A 16,869-nucleotide genomic window follows, 5' to 3' on the forward strand; every position below is an offset into this window, starting at 1 on the left:
ATAGACTTACTTGGAATCCATAAAGAGAACAAGTTTTTTTTTTTTTTTTAAACACTATTAAGTTCAGAAGATCTGTGACACTGCAGAATGATCCAGCTACCACCAACATACATTTGGTTAAAGGACTATGTATTTGATCCTTTATCTCAGGTACGGATTTTTGTGATTTTAAATTTATATATGAGAGTATAATGTTATGGAAGAAATCCTACACCACATTGCCAGCAACAAAAGAACACACATGTATTTACAAAATTAGAAAGAAGGTTTTGGATCTTTAACTCTTCTAGCATAAAATGATTCTGTAAGGAATTTCTTTACTCGTGTGAGTTTGATTTCATTCTCTTACGATAGTTGGCTGCAGGGCAAGATGTCATTGGAAAGCAGTGAGCATGGTGATGCAAAATTGGGTTATTGTTAATTTTCAGTTTAAAGAAATATAACAATCATCACCACAATCAGACTTCATTATAAACATCAACTGCAGGCTCGATTCACCAGTGTTGAAATGGAAAAAAAATTAGTGTGCCTTCACTGAATTGTCTACTTCCAGCTAATTTACAGACCAAGAATTTAACACAATAAACACCATTAGTGCAGAAATGTAGGGTTTTGTACTATGCTGCCCAAATAAAGAGGAAAAAGTGCATGTAACATTATTTTCTAAAAATGCAAATTACAGGAACAATGAAACCTTACATTACTGAGGCTCGAAAAAGGTACACATTTCTATTATTTTAACAAAAAGGATCTTTCACAGACATTCATTATACAAAGATGAAATTGATTACCTGCTTAAAATAGGGTTTTGCTACACAGCCCCCTTGACTGAAAAGAGACAGTATCTTACCATAGTATAGGGATGCATCATTCAACATGACTTTACTCAGGAGCTTGAAGAAGTGACATAAAAGTTACATAGACATCGTAAAAGGAACATAAAGTAGTTTTGTTGAAACAATTATTTTATTACAGAATAATAATTGTTCCCTGAAAGAAATTAAGTAAATCACTATGGTTCCTATAGGGCACATCACTCTTCATTGAATTAATGCTTGGCTATCATGAAAATACAGCCTGTGCAGCACCTCATCCCTTTCTGTGCTGCATGTCTATCCCTCTTCCTTTTTTTCTCGTCCCTTGGAGAACATGTCTTTGATGTTTTTGCAAATGTGCTGTGCATTGTGAGTAGCCGACATCACAACAGTTCCTCCACTGTCTTTTGTTCCTTTTTGTCTTTCTTCACTCCCCTTCTCCTATCCTTCCTCCGCTTCGGCATTTGAGGTATGTCTGACGTGTAATGGGTGACAGGGTAACACACAATTCCCAGCCCGGGGTCAACAGATACGGTTCGCATGTACCCCTTGGTACAGACCAGGACCAGGAAGAGCTGATTGCGTAAGCAGCTACTTACCCAAATTGCCAATTGGTCCCTCTGTCAGGTGTTGAGGTGGTGTGAAAAATCTGTTCAGTCACCTAAGATGGTTGGGAGTTGGGGGGGGGGGGGGGGGGGTGGCCTCCAGTTGGAAGTAGAACCCCATTGGAGATGCAGGCAATCATGGGGGATTTTTATCGCAATGAGCCAATCCTATATTTCAGTCAATATCTACTAAACATAAACAGAATGATGCTCACAATTCAAAGACCCTCCCAGCTGCACCACAGTTCCTTCTACTGAAGGTGGTCAGTTCTTCACCACAGTAAATCCATTCATTACTCAGAAAGGTGTTGACGCAGTGCCTTGTGAAATCCTTTTCTTTTTTACGCAATGGCACTTTGGTTTTGGAGACTATTTCTGATTCTAAAGCACAACAACTGCTTGCGATTGCACTCCTCCACAGCTACTCTGTTCGTGTTAAGGACCATCAAACACTGAGTTCGTCCCATGGTGTTATTTACACTAGTGTGCTCAATGGTCTGATCAGGGTGTCATTGCAGTCCATCAGGTGATGAAAAAGGTAGATGCATATTTAGTGCCCACAAGCCCCCTTTCCCTCTTTTAGTGGTGTTAATGTCAAACATTAAAGTGGGCTATGAAGTTATCACAGTCAGACCATACATTCTGAACCCGATTCGCTGCTACCAGTGTCATCGTTACCACCACACTTGAATGTGTTGTTGACACTTGGCCAAATGTGTAACCTGTGGTAGGGATGCTCATTTGATTGTCTGCCTCCTCCTCCCCATTGTATCAGTTGCAATGACGATTGTGCAATCTTTTCCCGAGATTGTTCCATGTATTTTGATGAGCGGACCGTCCAGGAGATCCGGATGAAAGAAAAAATGCCTTACATGGTTACTCGCAAGTACGAGCTAAAAGTAGGATAAGTACATTTTGTACAAAAATTAGCTTAATTTGGTATAGCGAAAGAACTGGTGCACGTTTTTTATCAATTTGATGCGTCTTTCTCAGATAATTCTAAGTAAAGCAGAGTTCTTCCCCAATTTTACTTTTTCTTGATTTCAGCGCAATCTGTCAATAGTTTAAAAAAAATGTTTCAGACAAAACTTGATTTTTTTTTTTTTGGAGAATCCAAATCTGCAATAAATAAAAAATGGGGGTTTCCATTTAAGATTTAAAAGGTGCCCCTCCACCCTCACCCAACTATTTTAGATGTCGATTTAGAAACTGAAATGGCAGACTCTGCAAGAGAGGCACTCTGCATCGCAGTGTAGCTTGCTGTCCAGGTTTCGAGAGGGTGTGTTTCTGGATGAGGTATCGAATATATTGTTTCCCCCTACTTATACCTCCTGAGGAGACCACAAATGTAAAATTAGAGAGATTTGAGTGTGCGCGGAGGCTTCCGGAAGTGGTTCTTCCCGCGAACCATGTGCGACTGGAACAGGACAGGGAAGTAATGCAGTGGCATGTAAAGTGCCCTCCACCACACACTGTTTGGTGGCTCGTGGAGTATAAATGTAGATGTAGAAAGCATTTGCTACTACATTGCCCTTTCCACAGACATGTACTGTTTAAAAATTGTATTCATGTAAGAATTGGAATCTACATGCCAGGTGTGCATTAAGCAGTTCAAACATAATAAGAAAACTTAGTTTGGTGATCTCTGAGAAGTTCAATTTGTTTGCCATAAATATAGCAATTAATCATTTAAATGCCCAAACTAAGCCAGAATTTCTAATTCTGTGGCAGAATAGGCCCATTCATGTTCAGAGAGTGTAATACTAGCAAAACTTATTATTTGAGTATCACAATTACTATTTTCTTCATGAAATTGAAAGCAACACATAGAAAGAGACATCATTGACAATACAGATTCTTTTTTTTACGTGTCAGGGTGATACAAAATTTCAGAATTCACTAGTGTTCGTGAGATTGCCTCAGTCCACCTGAAAGTTTTTTGACCAACTCCACTGTCGGTTTTTCTTCAATAAACTTAATAGTGCTTTATTTTTAAGAAGTTGATCAAGCAAAAGCCTAGAAAAATGAACATAATTGCAGGAATTCTTTAAGCTGTTTCATATTTCTTGGAATCGGGCAATTCTTTATTGTCCAAATGTTATTTAGATCCAGTCTTATACCTGTGGAAGAGATCATGTGGCCCATAAATATGATTTTGTGTCTCCTGAACTTTGATTTTTAGAGATTTGCATCATTTACTGCATTTGAAAACTTTTAATGTCCTCACAAGTAAATCAATACATTCTTCCCAAGGAGGAGTAATTATTAACATGTCACCTACATATAAGCTGCTTAGTCTAATAGGTCAGGTCCTAATTCAAGATCTAACGCAAAGATACACTTACATTTACTCCAAAAGTTAACACACAACATTTCTAGCTTTTTCCTGGAAATATGAATGCCTTACGAGGGTCTAGATCAGTGCTTGTAAGTATCTTAACACCATGAAAATTTTATAGTTGTTCGTCAACATTTTTTAGTACAACACAGGCATTACCACTGGGCTTTGGTACTGCTAATAAAAGGTTGCAACAAGGTGACAGTGATGTTCTATAATTTTCCATTGTAAGAACTGTTATATCTCAATGGTAACCACCTCCAATTGTGTTCATGGGATGGAGTATGAGGCTTGGCAGCAGATTTTGAGTAGAAATTGATATTGATAAGTACTTACAATAGCATGCTTGTTATTAAAAACATATATATATATATATATATATATATATATATATATATATATATATATATATATATATATATATATATATATATATATATATATATATACACTTCAGTACTAATTCTTTTAGTTTGGCCTGCTGTTTTGTCAAGTTAGATTCAACTATCTCATTTATGTGATCTTCATTGTTCACAGTACCACAGTGAGGTGGTTAACTACTAGTTTGTGAAGCTTTCATCTCAGCGAACTTCACTGTTAAGCTTCGGCAATATTTAGAATGTTCAGCTTTTGCCTTTATGAAACCTACATCTTCACCATCGATAGTCAGATAGCACTTGCCCAAGGGAAGTCTAGTTTTGCATCCTTCTCCATCAGAAACACTTTGCCAAAAATGCATTTGACCATTAATCCATTTACAACTAGGAATATGTAGCAGTTCTGCCTGCTTTTTTTCTTCTTTTTGTTGTCCTCGGTGTCGACGTACTGGCTGAAAAACTAGGGGGTGTCTACAGTACACTGTTGCTTTTCACAGCCTTTTACTTTCACTTTTACACCCCCCCCCCCCCAATATACACATTTATATTTGGCCAGTGCAATATTGTTTATCTTTTGATAAGCCTCTTTAATAGGTTGCGGGTGGACATCTACGAGCAGCAAAACTTCACCACAAAGTTCACAGTTCTTGAAGAATAATCAGGTACGTATGGAGCAGATACTCATTGGTTTAACACACGGCCTATTGGTGTAACACTTATTTCACTGTTAAGTTGATGAATTGTTGTCAGTCTAACCAACACAGGTTCCTCATCTGAAACTCGGCCGTGGGCTGACTGTCTCGGGACCAAACATCGGACCCTTATATATCCTCACAATAATAGGTACTGAAACTATACATTGTTTGAAGTTAAAGTTTCCGAAATTACAATTAAAAATTAACTGAATACATCAAAAAATTGATTCTTTTTAACAGTTTCTTCGACTGCAAGGGTGAAGCCAAATTATTTTTTTTAAATCATGAAACTAACAAATATAGTTAGGTAAATAATTCTTTTAACAAAACTATTAATTACTTTGGAATTAATCAACGCCTGGCTTTGCTAACATGTTTTTCAGTAGAACCAGATAAATACTTTAAGAATGCTATTAGTTGTTCCTCCAAATGTTTATAACTAGTACAGGATTTATATTTGCTTATACGTCAGCAATAGAATTTAAGTTACAAAACAATTACTGATTTCACCCTATAACAAAAGATACTAACTAGGAATAGTCATAATAAATCAGAAAATCAATTACATACATAAAACTACCATCTGGTGAGCAAAATGTATGAGACAGGCGAAATACCCTCAGACTTCAAGAAGAATATAATAATTCCAATCCCAAAGAAAGCAGGTGTTGACAGATGTGAAAATTACCCAACTATCAGTTTAATAAGTCACAGCTGCAAAATACTAACGCGAATTCTTTATAGATGAATGGAAAAACCAGTAGAAGCCGACCTAGGGGAAGATCAGTTTGGATTCTGTAGAAATATTGGAACACGTGAGGCAATACTGACCCTACGACTTATCTTAGAAGCTAGATTAAGGAAAGGCAAACCTATGTTTCCAGCATTTGTAGACTTAGAGAAAGCTTTTGATAATGTTGACTGGAATACTCTCTTTCAAATTCTGAAGGTGGCAGGTGTAAAATACAGGGAGCGAAAGGCTATTTACAATTTGTACAGAAACCAGATGGCAGTTATAAAAGTCGAGGGGTATGAAAGGGAAGCAGTAGTTGGGAAGGGAGACAGGTTTGTAGCCTCTCCCTGATGATGTTCAGTCTGTATATATCTGCAGTGAAGGAAACAAAAGAAAACTTCAGAGTAGGTATTGAAATCCATGAAGAAGAAATAAAAACTTACAGCAAAGGACTTGAAGAGCAGTTGAATGGAATAGACAGTGTCTTGGAAGGAGGATATAAGATGAACATCAACAAAAGCAAAACTATGATAATAGAATGTAGCCGAATAAAGTCTGGTGATGCTGAAGGAATTAGATTGGGAAATGAGACACTTAAAGTAGTAAAGGAGTTTTGCTATTTGGGAAGCAAAATAACTGATGATGGTATAAGTAGAGAGGATATAAAATGTAGACTGGCAATGGCAAGGAAAGCGTTTCTGAAGAAGAGAAATTTGTTAACATTGAGTATAGATTTAAGTGTCAGGAAGTCGTTTCTGAAAGTATTTGTATGGAGTGTAGCCATGTATGGAAGTGAAACATGGACGATAACTAGTTTGGACAAGAAGAGAATAGAAGCTTTCGAAATGTGGTGCTACAGAAGAATGCTGAAGATTAGATGGATAGATCATGTAACTAATGAGGAGGTATTGAATAGAATTGGGGAGAAGAGGAGTTTGTGGCAAAAGTTTACTAGAAGAAGGGATCGATTGGTAGGACATGTTCTGAGGCATCAAGAGATCATTTAGTACTGGAGGGCAGCGTGGAGGGTAAAAATCATAGAGGAAGACCAAGAGATGAATACACTAAGCAGATTCAGAAGGATTTGGGTTGCAGTATGTACTGGGAGATGAAGAAGCTTGCACAGGATAGAGTAGCATGGAGAGCTGCATCAAACCAGTCTCAGGACTGAATACAACAACAACAACATAAAACTAAGCACAAAATTAGATCTGATGTTACAGTCTTTTAAACTTAGGGCCAGCCTTTCCCTTTTATGAAAATCCAGATTATACTCAAGCATGTTAATGGTAATTAGTTAAAAGTGAAAAAACAAATTTAAGGAGGCAGATGGCAAAGCTAGAGGGGAATAAAAATGTCCCAGCTTTCTTCATCGCAAAGGGGCAGACTATGGCACAATTTCCTATAACTACCCCAACCTGCATCTGTGCTTTGATGTGTTGTGAACTGACACCGAATGCTGCAGTAATTCTGCGGTTTTGTACTGTATATGTAAGTAACCTCACAACCTCAGTAATTTATTAAATAGACTCGCTGATATCACATTTACAAAGCACATGGTTAGTATCTAAGTTACCCGTAATGTCTGTGTCTTCATTATATCGTAACAGGTTCACTGAATTGTCTTTTGTGCTCCCACTCCATCTCACAATTGTAATTGGATGGCATAATTTGGTCTAGTTTGCTGATAGTTATGATTCTTCCATCACATCAATATTATTGATTGTTGGAATCTGTTTTTGCCAGCTTGTGCCAACAGCATAGTTTTGTGCTGGATCACTGCTGCTCTGTGTTTTTGTTGTTATCTTCAGTCCTGAGACAACAACAACAACACTGAGCAGCAGTGGTCCACCACAAAACTGTGCTGTTGGCACAAGCTGCCAAAAACAGATTCCAACAATCAATATTATTGATTATTGCTGCTTAGTACCATTTACATTTAACTGTATATGGTTTCTTGTGTTGGAATTCCACTGATTATCATTGTTTTGATGCCTTTAACCTCTCTGTTACTACAGTATTCAGTGTTACCTATTATCTGCTCTTCTTCTTTTGTTTGACTTCAGCAGACTCCAGTTAGCATGCAGAGTATTGTGTAGCGAAGGTACCACCAGCTGTGTCACGAAGTTAATGTGACAGTCTTTCAGTATGCTATGATTGCAGAACTGTGTGCGTGGTGGAATGGACTGGCCTGTGCCATCATTATTATTGCTATTATTTACCTTTGACTCCTCGTGTATTAAATGAATAGAATCCAGCATGGACATGGAGTATTCTAAGTTTATCTCTGGAACATGGGCTAGTTTTATTTAAATGCTTTTTTAAGTATTTTCAAACACTGCCTTGTTTACTGTGGAATGCCTGTGGATTGAATTCTTCTTTATGGAGTTTTCCTGTAAGCAATTTGAGCAATACTTTGACAAAGAACACTTTCACAAGTTGCTCATAGGTCTGGCAGGTTCCAGCTGTTTCAGTTGCTCAAAGATGGCCACACCATGGATAAAACCTGTAGTGTAAAGTATTTTCTGTTGATGTGGCCATGATATAGGCAATACTCGCATAAAATATTATATGAACATTACAGGATAATGGTTTTTTTGTATCTGGTGTGAGAACTTGGAACTGTTAGTGCTTCAATAAACTTCCTTCTACTCCAAAACTGTTCATAAAAAAGAATCTGCACGCACCCATACAATATATAGTTAGGTGGCAGACCAGCATTATCTATTTCATCTTTATGCATACAGCATACAGTGGTGTGGTACCAAACTATCACAGTCACCACTTGCCCTAGTACAAGATGACGGTATGTTGTGTACTGTTTCTTGACAGCAAACAACTCCTACTGCATCTGAGAAGTGTCATTATTATGCCATTCAGGCAAATCTTAGTTTACTATTTTAAAAATCAGATAACTTCATAATAGGTATGAAACAAAGCATAGAACTACAGATACGGATATTGACTGAAAAGCATTTGGTTGTCAAGAGAGCAATCTGTGAAGCCTTTAATGGCTACTGTGGCAGGGTATTGTCAACTGATATTTCTCAAAACCCAAAGACAATCTGGTAATATGTAAAGGCTGTCAGTGACATCAAAGTTAGTGCCTAGTCCCTAACAAATGATACAGGAACTGAAGCTGAGGGTAGCGAAGAAAAAACAAATGCTCAACTCTGAGTGGTAGCAAAAGCACCCTCCGTCACACACCATGAGGCAGCTTGTGGAGTATGATGTAGATGTTTTCAAATGATACTTTACAAAGGAAAATCCAAGAGACTTGCCCCAATTTAATCCTTGTGCCACTGAAAACTTGAGTGAAATCATTATTAGTGTCAGTGGCGTTGAAAAGTAGCTGAAATGGTTAAAACTGAGCAAAGCTTCAGAACCCAAAGAATTCCTGTCAGATTCTGTACTGAATTCATGGCCAAGTTAGCCCCTCTTCTAGTTAGTTCCTTCAAATAAAGAACTGTGTCCAGTAGTTGGAAGAAAGCACAGGTCACACCTGTCTACAAGAAGGGTATCAGAAGCGATACACAAAAACTTTTGTCCACGATCCCTGATATCAATTTATTGTAGAATCTTAGAACATATTCTGAGCTGAAACATAATGAGGTATCTTGAACAGAAGGATCTCCTCAATCTCAACCAGCATGGATCTCGAAAACATCGATTGCGCAAGACCCATCTCGCACTTTTCTCACATGAGGTGTTGAAAGCTTTGGATCCAGGTGTAATGTCTCTTGCAGCGGTCTCTCTGCGATATTGTCAGAAATTTTGTAAATTATAGAACTCTGTACATATCTCAAAATATCTCTTCTTATCTTACCGATTCCTAAACTTTAATATACGATGATTATCAATGCAAAGTAGTTTCAAGCCCTATTATTCCTTGGAGTGTCCATTTACTCCATGGAATAGCTTTTCTGCTATCTATGTTTTCTCTTATGAAAAGAATGGGAGAGCTGGCAAGTTAGCCGTGAAAGGAGGAGGATGTATATGTATGTATTGTTGAGCTAGTCGCCATCTTGATGAGATTCTGTATGACAAGGAACTTAATACATGAACTAAACTAAAGTAAGTGTTTTCGCGTATTATTTAACTGATTATTATTGACAGTGTCTGCTTACTACGCTGTGTTGCACAGGATCAGTGGGGAACGTCTGCTTTACACTGGACGAACCTGCTGTTTTGTATGCTCAAGATATCCAGTTACTTCAAATAAATAGGATAACACGGTCTTACCAGCAGATATCCGGTCTTCCCCATGTGATCACTAAAAGTTAATAATTATTACAAATGTTTTCAGGAGATCAACTGACAATTTTCGTCGCACCGAGACTTCGAAATTGCTTCACTGCCTTATAGAATTTAAGTTAAGCTCAATTTAATCAGGATAGAACAGTATTGAACTGTGTGAATGTGATAAGCCTGCTTTATGAATGAAAATTCCCTTAATATACGCATGTTTTTTAGCATCCTGATCAGTGAAGCTAAATCAGGCCGGTGTGAGAGAGGTTTTCAAATTTTAGATCCCACAAAAAATATTAAACAGGCACTTGGGTAAATGCAGTATTTCTTTATTTCCAAAAAGCATTTGACTCAGTACCACATCTACACTTATTGTCAAAAGTTTGATTGTATGGGGCACTACGTGAACTTTGTGACTGGATTGAGGACTTTTTGGTTGGGAGGAGAGTCATCGTCAGATGTAGAAGTAACTTCAGGTGTACCCTAGGCAAGTGAATTGGGACTCATGCTGTTTATGTTGTACATCAGCAACCTTGTGGACAATATTAACAGTAGCCTCAGACTTTTTGTAGATGATGCAGCTATCTATAATGAGGCACATCTGAAAAGAAGCTACGTTAACATTCAATCAGATCTTGATAACTGCTTTAAATGTTCAGAAATGTAAAACTGTGCACTTCACAGAATGAAAAAATAGTATTACCCCATGACTATAATATCAGTGAGTCACAGTTGGAATCAATGAACTCGTACAAAAACCTCGATCTAACACTTAATAGGGATATGAAATGGAATGATCACATAGGCTCAGTCTTTGGTAAAGCAGGAAAGCAGGTAGTGTGTTACAGTTCATTTGTAGAATACTGGGGAAGTGCAATCAGTCTACAAAGGAGATTGGTTACAAATCACTCGGGTGACCCATTCTACAATATTGCTCTAGTGCATGGGACCCGTACCAAATAAGACTAACCGGGGATATTTAACATATACAGAGGACAGCATGAATGGTCACAGATTTGTTTGACCCATGGGAGAGTGTTAGCAAGATGGTGAAGGAACTGAACTGGCAGACTCTTGAATACAGGTGTGAACTACTCTGAGAAAGCCTACTAACCAAGTTTTAAGAACAGGCTTTAAATGAAGGCTATAGGAATGTCCTACAGTCCCCTATGTATCACTCGCATAGGGATTATGAGGAAAAGATTAACAGCACACACAGAAGCATTCAAACCATCATTCTTCCTGCATTCCATACATGAATAGACTGGGAAGAGACCCTAATAACTGGTCCAATGGGATGTACTGTTTGCTGTACACTTCAGGGCAGAGTGCAGGTGTAGATGTAGACTGCAATCTGGGGATGTTCATTTTTCTCAGTGTCTCCACCCTTGGATATATCCATCATAATGCTATAAGTAGCACTGGGACTTGCACTCCTGCTACCCATGTTGCCATTTTGTGCATTACTGTCAGTCCACATCACTGCTGCTATTTCCAGGGAAGCTGTAACAATTCATCAACAATATCTGTGGTGTTCCATATTTCATAACACAGCCTGTGTTGTTACTTGTCGTGCTGCAAACAAGCCTATTTCTGGACTCAAAATATGTGATATTACTGTACAAACATGCACAGCCTGAATCAACAATATGTCTGCTAGTTGTGCAAGGCCACTCAGACCCTTCAAAGTGTTGAGTATGGCCTCCCTGAATCCATCAATTCTATATTTTCATTATATTTGTGAGGTCCTGACCAGTATGAGCAGCAATCGTGGAACAAGAAACATAGTCTTGAGTGACTATGATCCTGTCACTCTCAAATTCTTACATGGGCTGGTAGACACGTATAAGAAATTTAAGAAATGTAACATTCTCTTAAAAAACAATTTCTTTAAACATTTATAAAAAGAAATTGGTCTCCAATTTTACTTTCACAATTTTTAAGCAGTCTGGAAATATGCCAGTAGGGTAGAACAAATTTTTAAGTCAGTTGTTCAAATATTGTGTGTGCATATTTTAAAAAATAGTCTTGTTACATTATTTAATCCTGCAGACTGTTAAAGTTTGTACCTTCTGCCTGTCCTTTCATTTTTCTGTATGAAGATTAGAAGTTCATCCTTTTTATTAATAAAGTTTATGATGGAAAATATTAAAATAAGTGTTCATGAATTCTGCTTTTATTAGACTGTGTGCTAAAAAATCTTGCAGTGTCTGTTATTAAAAAGTAAAACATACCCATTACGCTACAAAAAAAAGCATTACAGGACTAAAGGAAAACAGTATGAAATATTATCCAACAAGAAACAAATAACAGCAGCAAAGCAAATTAATTATTGTCCAACAAATTAAATAATTCATTCCTTGCGATAGCAGCAAACTTTCGTCCTCCTAATAAAACAACCAAATAAAATGCATTAGATTTACTTCAGTGAAACTTTATGCATCACAGACAGACACCAGTTTAATAATTACATCCATTAAGGAGGTCACAAATTTCATCAGTCCATTAAAATGTAGTAATTCAGCTGGTTATGAAGGTGTTCCCAGCAGAATATGAAAATCTTGTCTAACTTTGTAGGAATATCTTTAAGCTATCTTTGTACAGTCAATGATAGAGAACAGATTTTCTGACAGACATAAATATTATAGAATAACTCAGATATAAAAAACTGGAAATGAGAAAACAGCCTCTACTTACAGACCCATTTTACTCCTGCTGACCTTTTCAAGAGCTTTTGAAAGAATTATCTGGATAGAATACTGACTCATTTTTCCAAGCACAGCCTATTAGTTTGGCTTTTGTAAAGAATTTCCCACAGCACCAGAGGTTCCAGAGAGAGCATTAGGGAACAGTTGTCAAGAACAGGGGAAATATAGTAGAAGAATGGGTAGCTTTGAGAGATGAAACAGTGAAAGCAGCAGAGGATGAAGTAGATAAAAAGACAAGAGCTAGTAGAAATCCTTGAGTAACAGAAGAGATATAGAATTTAATTGATGAAAGGAGAAAATATAAAAATGCAGTAAATGAAGCAGGGGAAAAACGTCTCAAAAATGAGATCGACAGGAAGTGGAAAATGGCTAAGCAGGGATGGCTAGAAGACAAATGTAAAGATGTAGAAACATATATCACTAGGGGTGCCTACAAGAAAATTAAAGACACCTTTAGGGAAAAGAGAAGCAGCTGTATGAATCTCAAGAGCTCAGATGGAAAACCAGTGCTAAGCAAAGAAGGGAAAGCGGAAAGTTGGAAGGGGGATATGGAGGGTCTATAAAAGGGTGGTGTACTTGAAGGCAATATTATGGAAATGGAGGAGGACATATATGAAGATGAAATAGGAGATATGATACTATGGGAAGAATTTGACAGGACTCTGAAAGACCAAAGCCGAAACAAGGCCCTGGGAGGAGACAACATTCCATTAGAGCTACTGATAGCCTTGAGAGAGTGACCTATGATAAAACTCTTCCATCAGATCAGCAAGGTGTGTGAGGCAGATGAAATACATTCAGACTACAAGAAGAATACAATAATTTTAATCCCAAAGAAAGCAGGCGTTGACAGAAGTGAAAATTACCGAACTCTCAGTTTAATAAGTGACTGTTGCAAAATACTAACATGGATTCTTTACATATGAAGGGAGAAATTGGTAGAAGCCGACCTGCCTACAGGAAAATTAAAGACACCTTTGACGAAAAGAGAAGCATCTGAATGAATGTCAAGAGCTCAGTTTGGATTCAACAGAAATGTAGGAACACATGTGGCAGTACTGATTCTGTGACTTATTTTAGATAGGTTAAGGAAAGGCAAACCTATATTTCTAGCATTTGTAAACTATGAAAAAGCTTTTGACAATGTTGACTGGAATACTCTCTTTCAAATTCTAAAGGTGGCAGGGGTACAATACAGGAAGTGAAAGGCTATTTACAGTTTGTCCAGAAACCAGATAGCTGTTATAAGAGTCAAGGGGCACAAAAGGGAAGCAGACATTCAGAAGGGAGTCAGACAGGGTTGTAGCCTGTCCCCAATGTTATTCAGTCTGTATATTGAGCAAGCAGTAAAGGAAACAAAAGAAAAATCTGGAGTAGGAATTAAAATCCATGGAGAGGAAATGAAAACTCTGAGGTCTGCTGACGACATTTTAATTCTGTCAGGACCTGGAAGAGCAGCTGAATGGAATGGATAATGTCTTGAACAGAGGATGTAAGATGAATATCAACAAAAGCAAAACAAAGATAATGGAATGTAGTCAAATTAAATCAGGTGATTAGGAAATGAGACACTTAAAGTAGTCAAGGAATTTTGCTATTTGGGTGCAAAATAACTAATGATGGTTGAATTAGGGAGATAATAAAATGTAGACTGGTTATGGCAAGGAAAGTGTTTCTGAAGAAGAGAAATTTGTTAACATCAAGTATAGACTTAAGTGTCAGGAAGTCTTTTCTGAAAGTATTTGTATGGAGTGTAGCCATGTATGAAAATGAAACATGGATGATAAACAGTGTAGACGAGAAGAGAATAGAAGCTTTCGAAATGTGGTTCTACAGAAGAATGTTGAAGATTAGGTCAGTAGATCACATAACTAATGAGGAGGTACTGAATACAATTGGGGAGAAGAGGAATTAGTGGCACAACTTGAATAGAAGAAGTGATCGATTAGTAGGGCAGGTTCTGAGGCATCAAGAAATCACCAATTTAATACTGGAGGGTAAAAATCATAGAGAGAGACCAAGAGATGAATACACTAAGCAGATCAGCAGGATGTAAGTTGCAGTAGTTATTTGGAGATGATGAGGCTTGCCCAGGATAGAGCATGGGGAGCTGCACCAAACCAGTGTCTGGACTGAGGACCACAACAACATCAAAGTAATAAGACATTACAAGTCAAGTCCTGGGAGACCCAACCAAGGAAAAATGTCCTACAGGCGTATTCTGTGACCTTGTCAAGGAATTTGACTGTGTGGATAACAGCAGTTTACTTGGCTCACTAAAGTATTATGGCATTAAAGACATCCTCCTTGGATGGATGCAGTCTTAGCTCCATAACAGAAAGCAAAGGTTCAAATCAACTGCCTGTGTCATGGGACAGAAACCTACCTTAGAGTGGGTGAACAAACTGTACAGAATCCCACAAGGATTAGAACTGGGCCCACTCTTGTTTTTAATCTTACAATGACTTCAGATAATGTTTCAAAAACTGTAATGATTGCTAACAACACAAATATGCTAATCATTGGTCTGAACCCCACCTTGCTAGTTACATCTCCATTGATAACTGAACAGGCCTATAATTGGTTAACAGAAAACAGTAATGCTTGCAAAACTCATATTACAAAAATAATATGAAAAGAACAGGTAGCTGGATGGCACAACTCATACACACATGGCCGCTGTTATCTCTAGATTCTAATACCTTAGCACCCATTAATTAACATTGGCTGTGTGTGTGAGAGAGGAAACTTGTTGTTTCATTTGATATTAATAACAGTAACTGTAAAGCCTAAACAAAAATGATTGGATTTACAAATCCTCTGCAAAATCCCTTGGCATCTGACTTGGTAAACAAATAAAAATAAAGTTAACAAATTGATAAACTAGTCAAGAAGTTTAGTTCAGCATTTTTTTGCCCCTAATGGTATCTCTCACTGTATTGACCTTAAGACAAATGTGTTGGATTTTTTTATGTACACAGCCTGACAAAAAAGTGAAGTCCCCAAAAGATGTCGTTGGATGTTGATGTAACCTCATACACATAAATACCATCAGTGGGTATGTAAATGATTAGAGTTGCAATTTTCTGTGACAGGTTGAGCAGCCACCAGAGCGTGTTAGTATTGCTTGTATTTAGTATTGTTACAAGGCATGGTGGGGTGTATATAGAGACACGAACAGTGTAGGGTGTTGAGTGATCACTGTGAAGGACATGGAGATGCTGCATACTTATGTCAGAGTGCATTAACAACACCTGACAGGGTTTGAAATGGCCCTCATGTGGGTCTCCATTTGGCTGGCTGATTGAATCATGCAGTATTCACATTTTTGCGGCATTCAGATGTGACAGTAGCCTAACATTGGATAGTATGTGAATGTGATGGCAGTGACAGTCATGATGACATCTGACCATAAGAGAGTATTACTGTACGGTGCAACCCCTTCACATCTGTGTCTGTTGTGTGAGAACATACAATTGACTCACTGCAACATTCTGTGTCATCCCCACACCATTGGCTGGAGACTAGCAGCTGCAAAACTACAAAATTACTGCTCCATGTATAGGCTACCACTGATGTTCCAACAAAAATGTCTGCATTTTGAGTCGTGCAGTGGCCAGGAATCCTGGGCTGCTAATGAATGGAACTGCATTGTTTTCAGTGATGAACTGCATTCATACACTACCCCAGATGACCATCACCAGTGAGTGGTGGCCACTTGGGGAGAGGTTCCACACTTCCAATGCTTTGGGGAGGCACCATGGTGTTACTGCTGACATCATGGGTGAGGAGCCGTTGGGTATGACTTCAGGTAACAGCTGATAATGATTGAGGGAACTCTGATGGCAAAGCAGTATTTCACAAACATTCTGTGTTCTCATTTTATCTCTCGTGCAAAAATAGTGTGCTATCTTTTTCAACAGGATGAAGCAGGTCCACACATGGCATGTGCCTCTATGAACTGTATGTGTGATGTTGAGGTATTTCCAGGGCTAGCAAGACCTGCAAATGTGTCCCTGATAGAACATGTGTGGGACTAGCTCAGATGTCAACTCTATACCAATGCCAGTATCCAGGATATAAAGGACCTGTCACAATAGTTGTGAGCCAACTTGACTCTGGAGAGGATACAACAGCTTTGTGACAACCTTCCAATCAAATTAGTGCATACATCCAGGCCGGATGGGACACAATGTCATACTGCTAAAAGGGCTCATATTGCCAAGTTATTGACTTGATATTGTGTTGATGTAACATCACACACTCTCTCAACCCATGGAGATTCATTTTGTTTCCTCCTCCACTTCTGAGTCCCTCACTTTCTCATCAGGCAGCATAGATATTTTAACT

This window comes from Schistocerca gregaria, chromosome 8, assembly GCF_023897955.1.
Source record: "Schistocerca gregaria isolate iqSchGreg1 chromosome 8, iqSchGreg1.2, whole genome shotgun sequence".
NCBI lineage: Eukaryota > Metazoa > Arthropoda > Insecta > Orthoptera > Acrididae > Schistocerca > Schistocerca gregaria.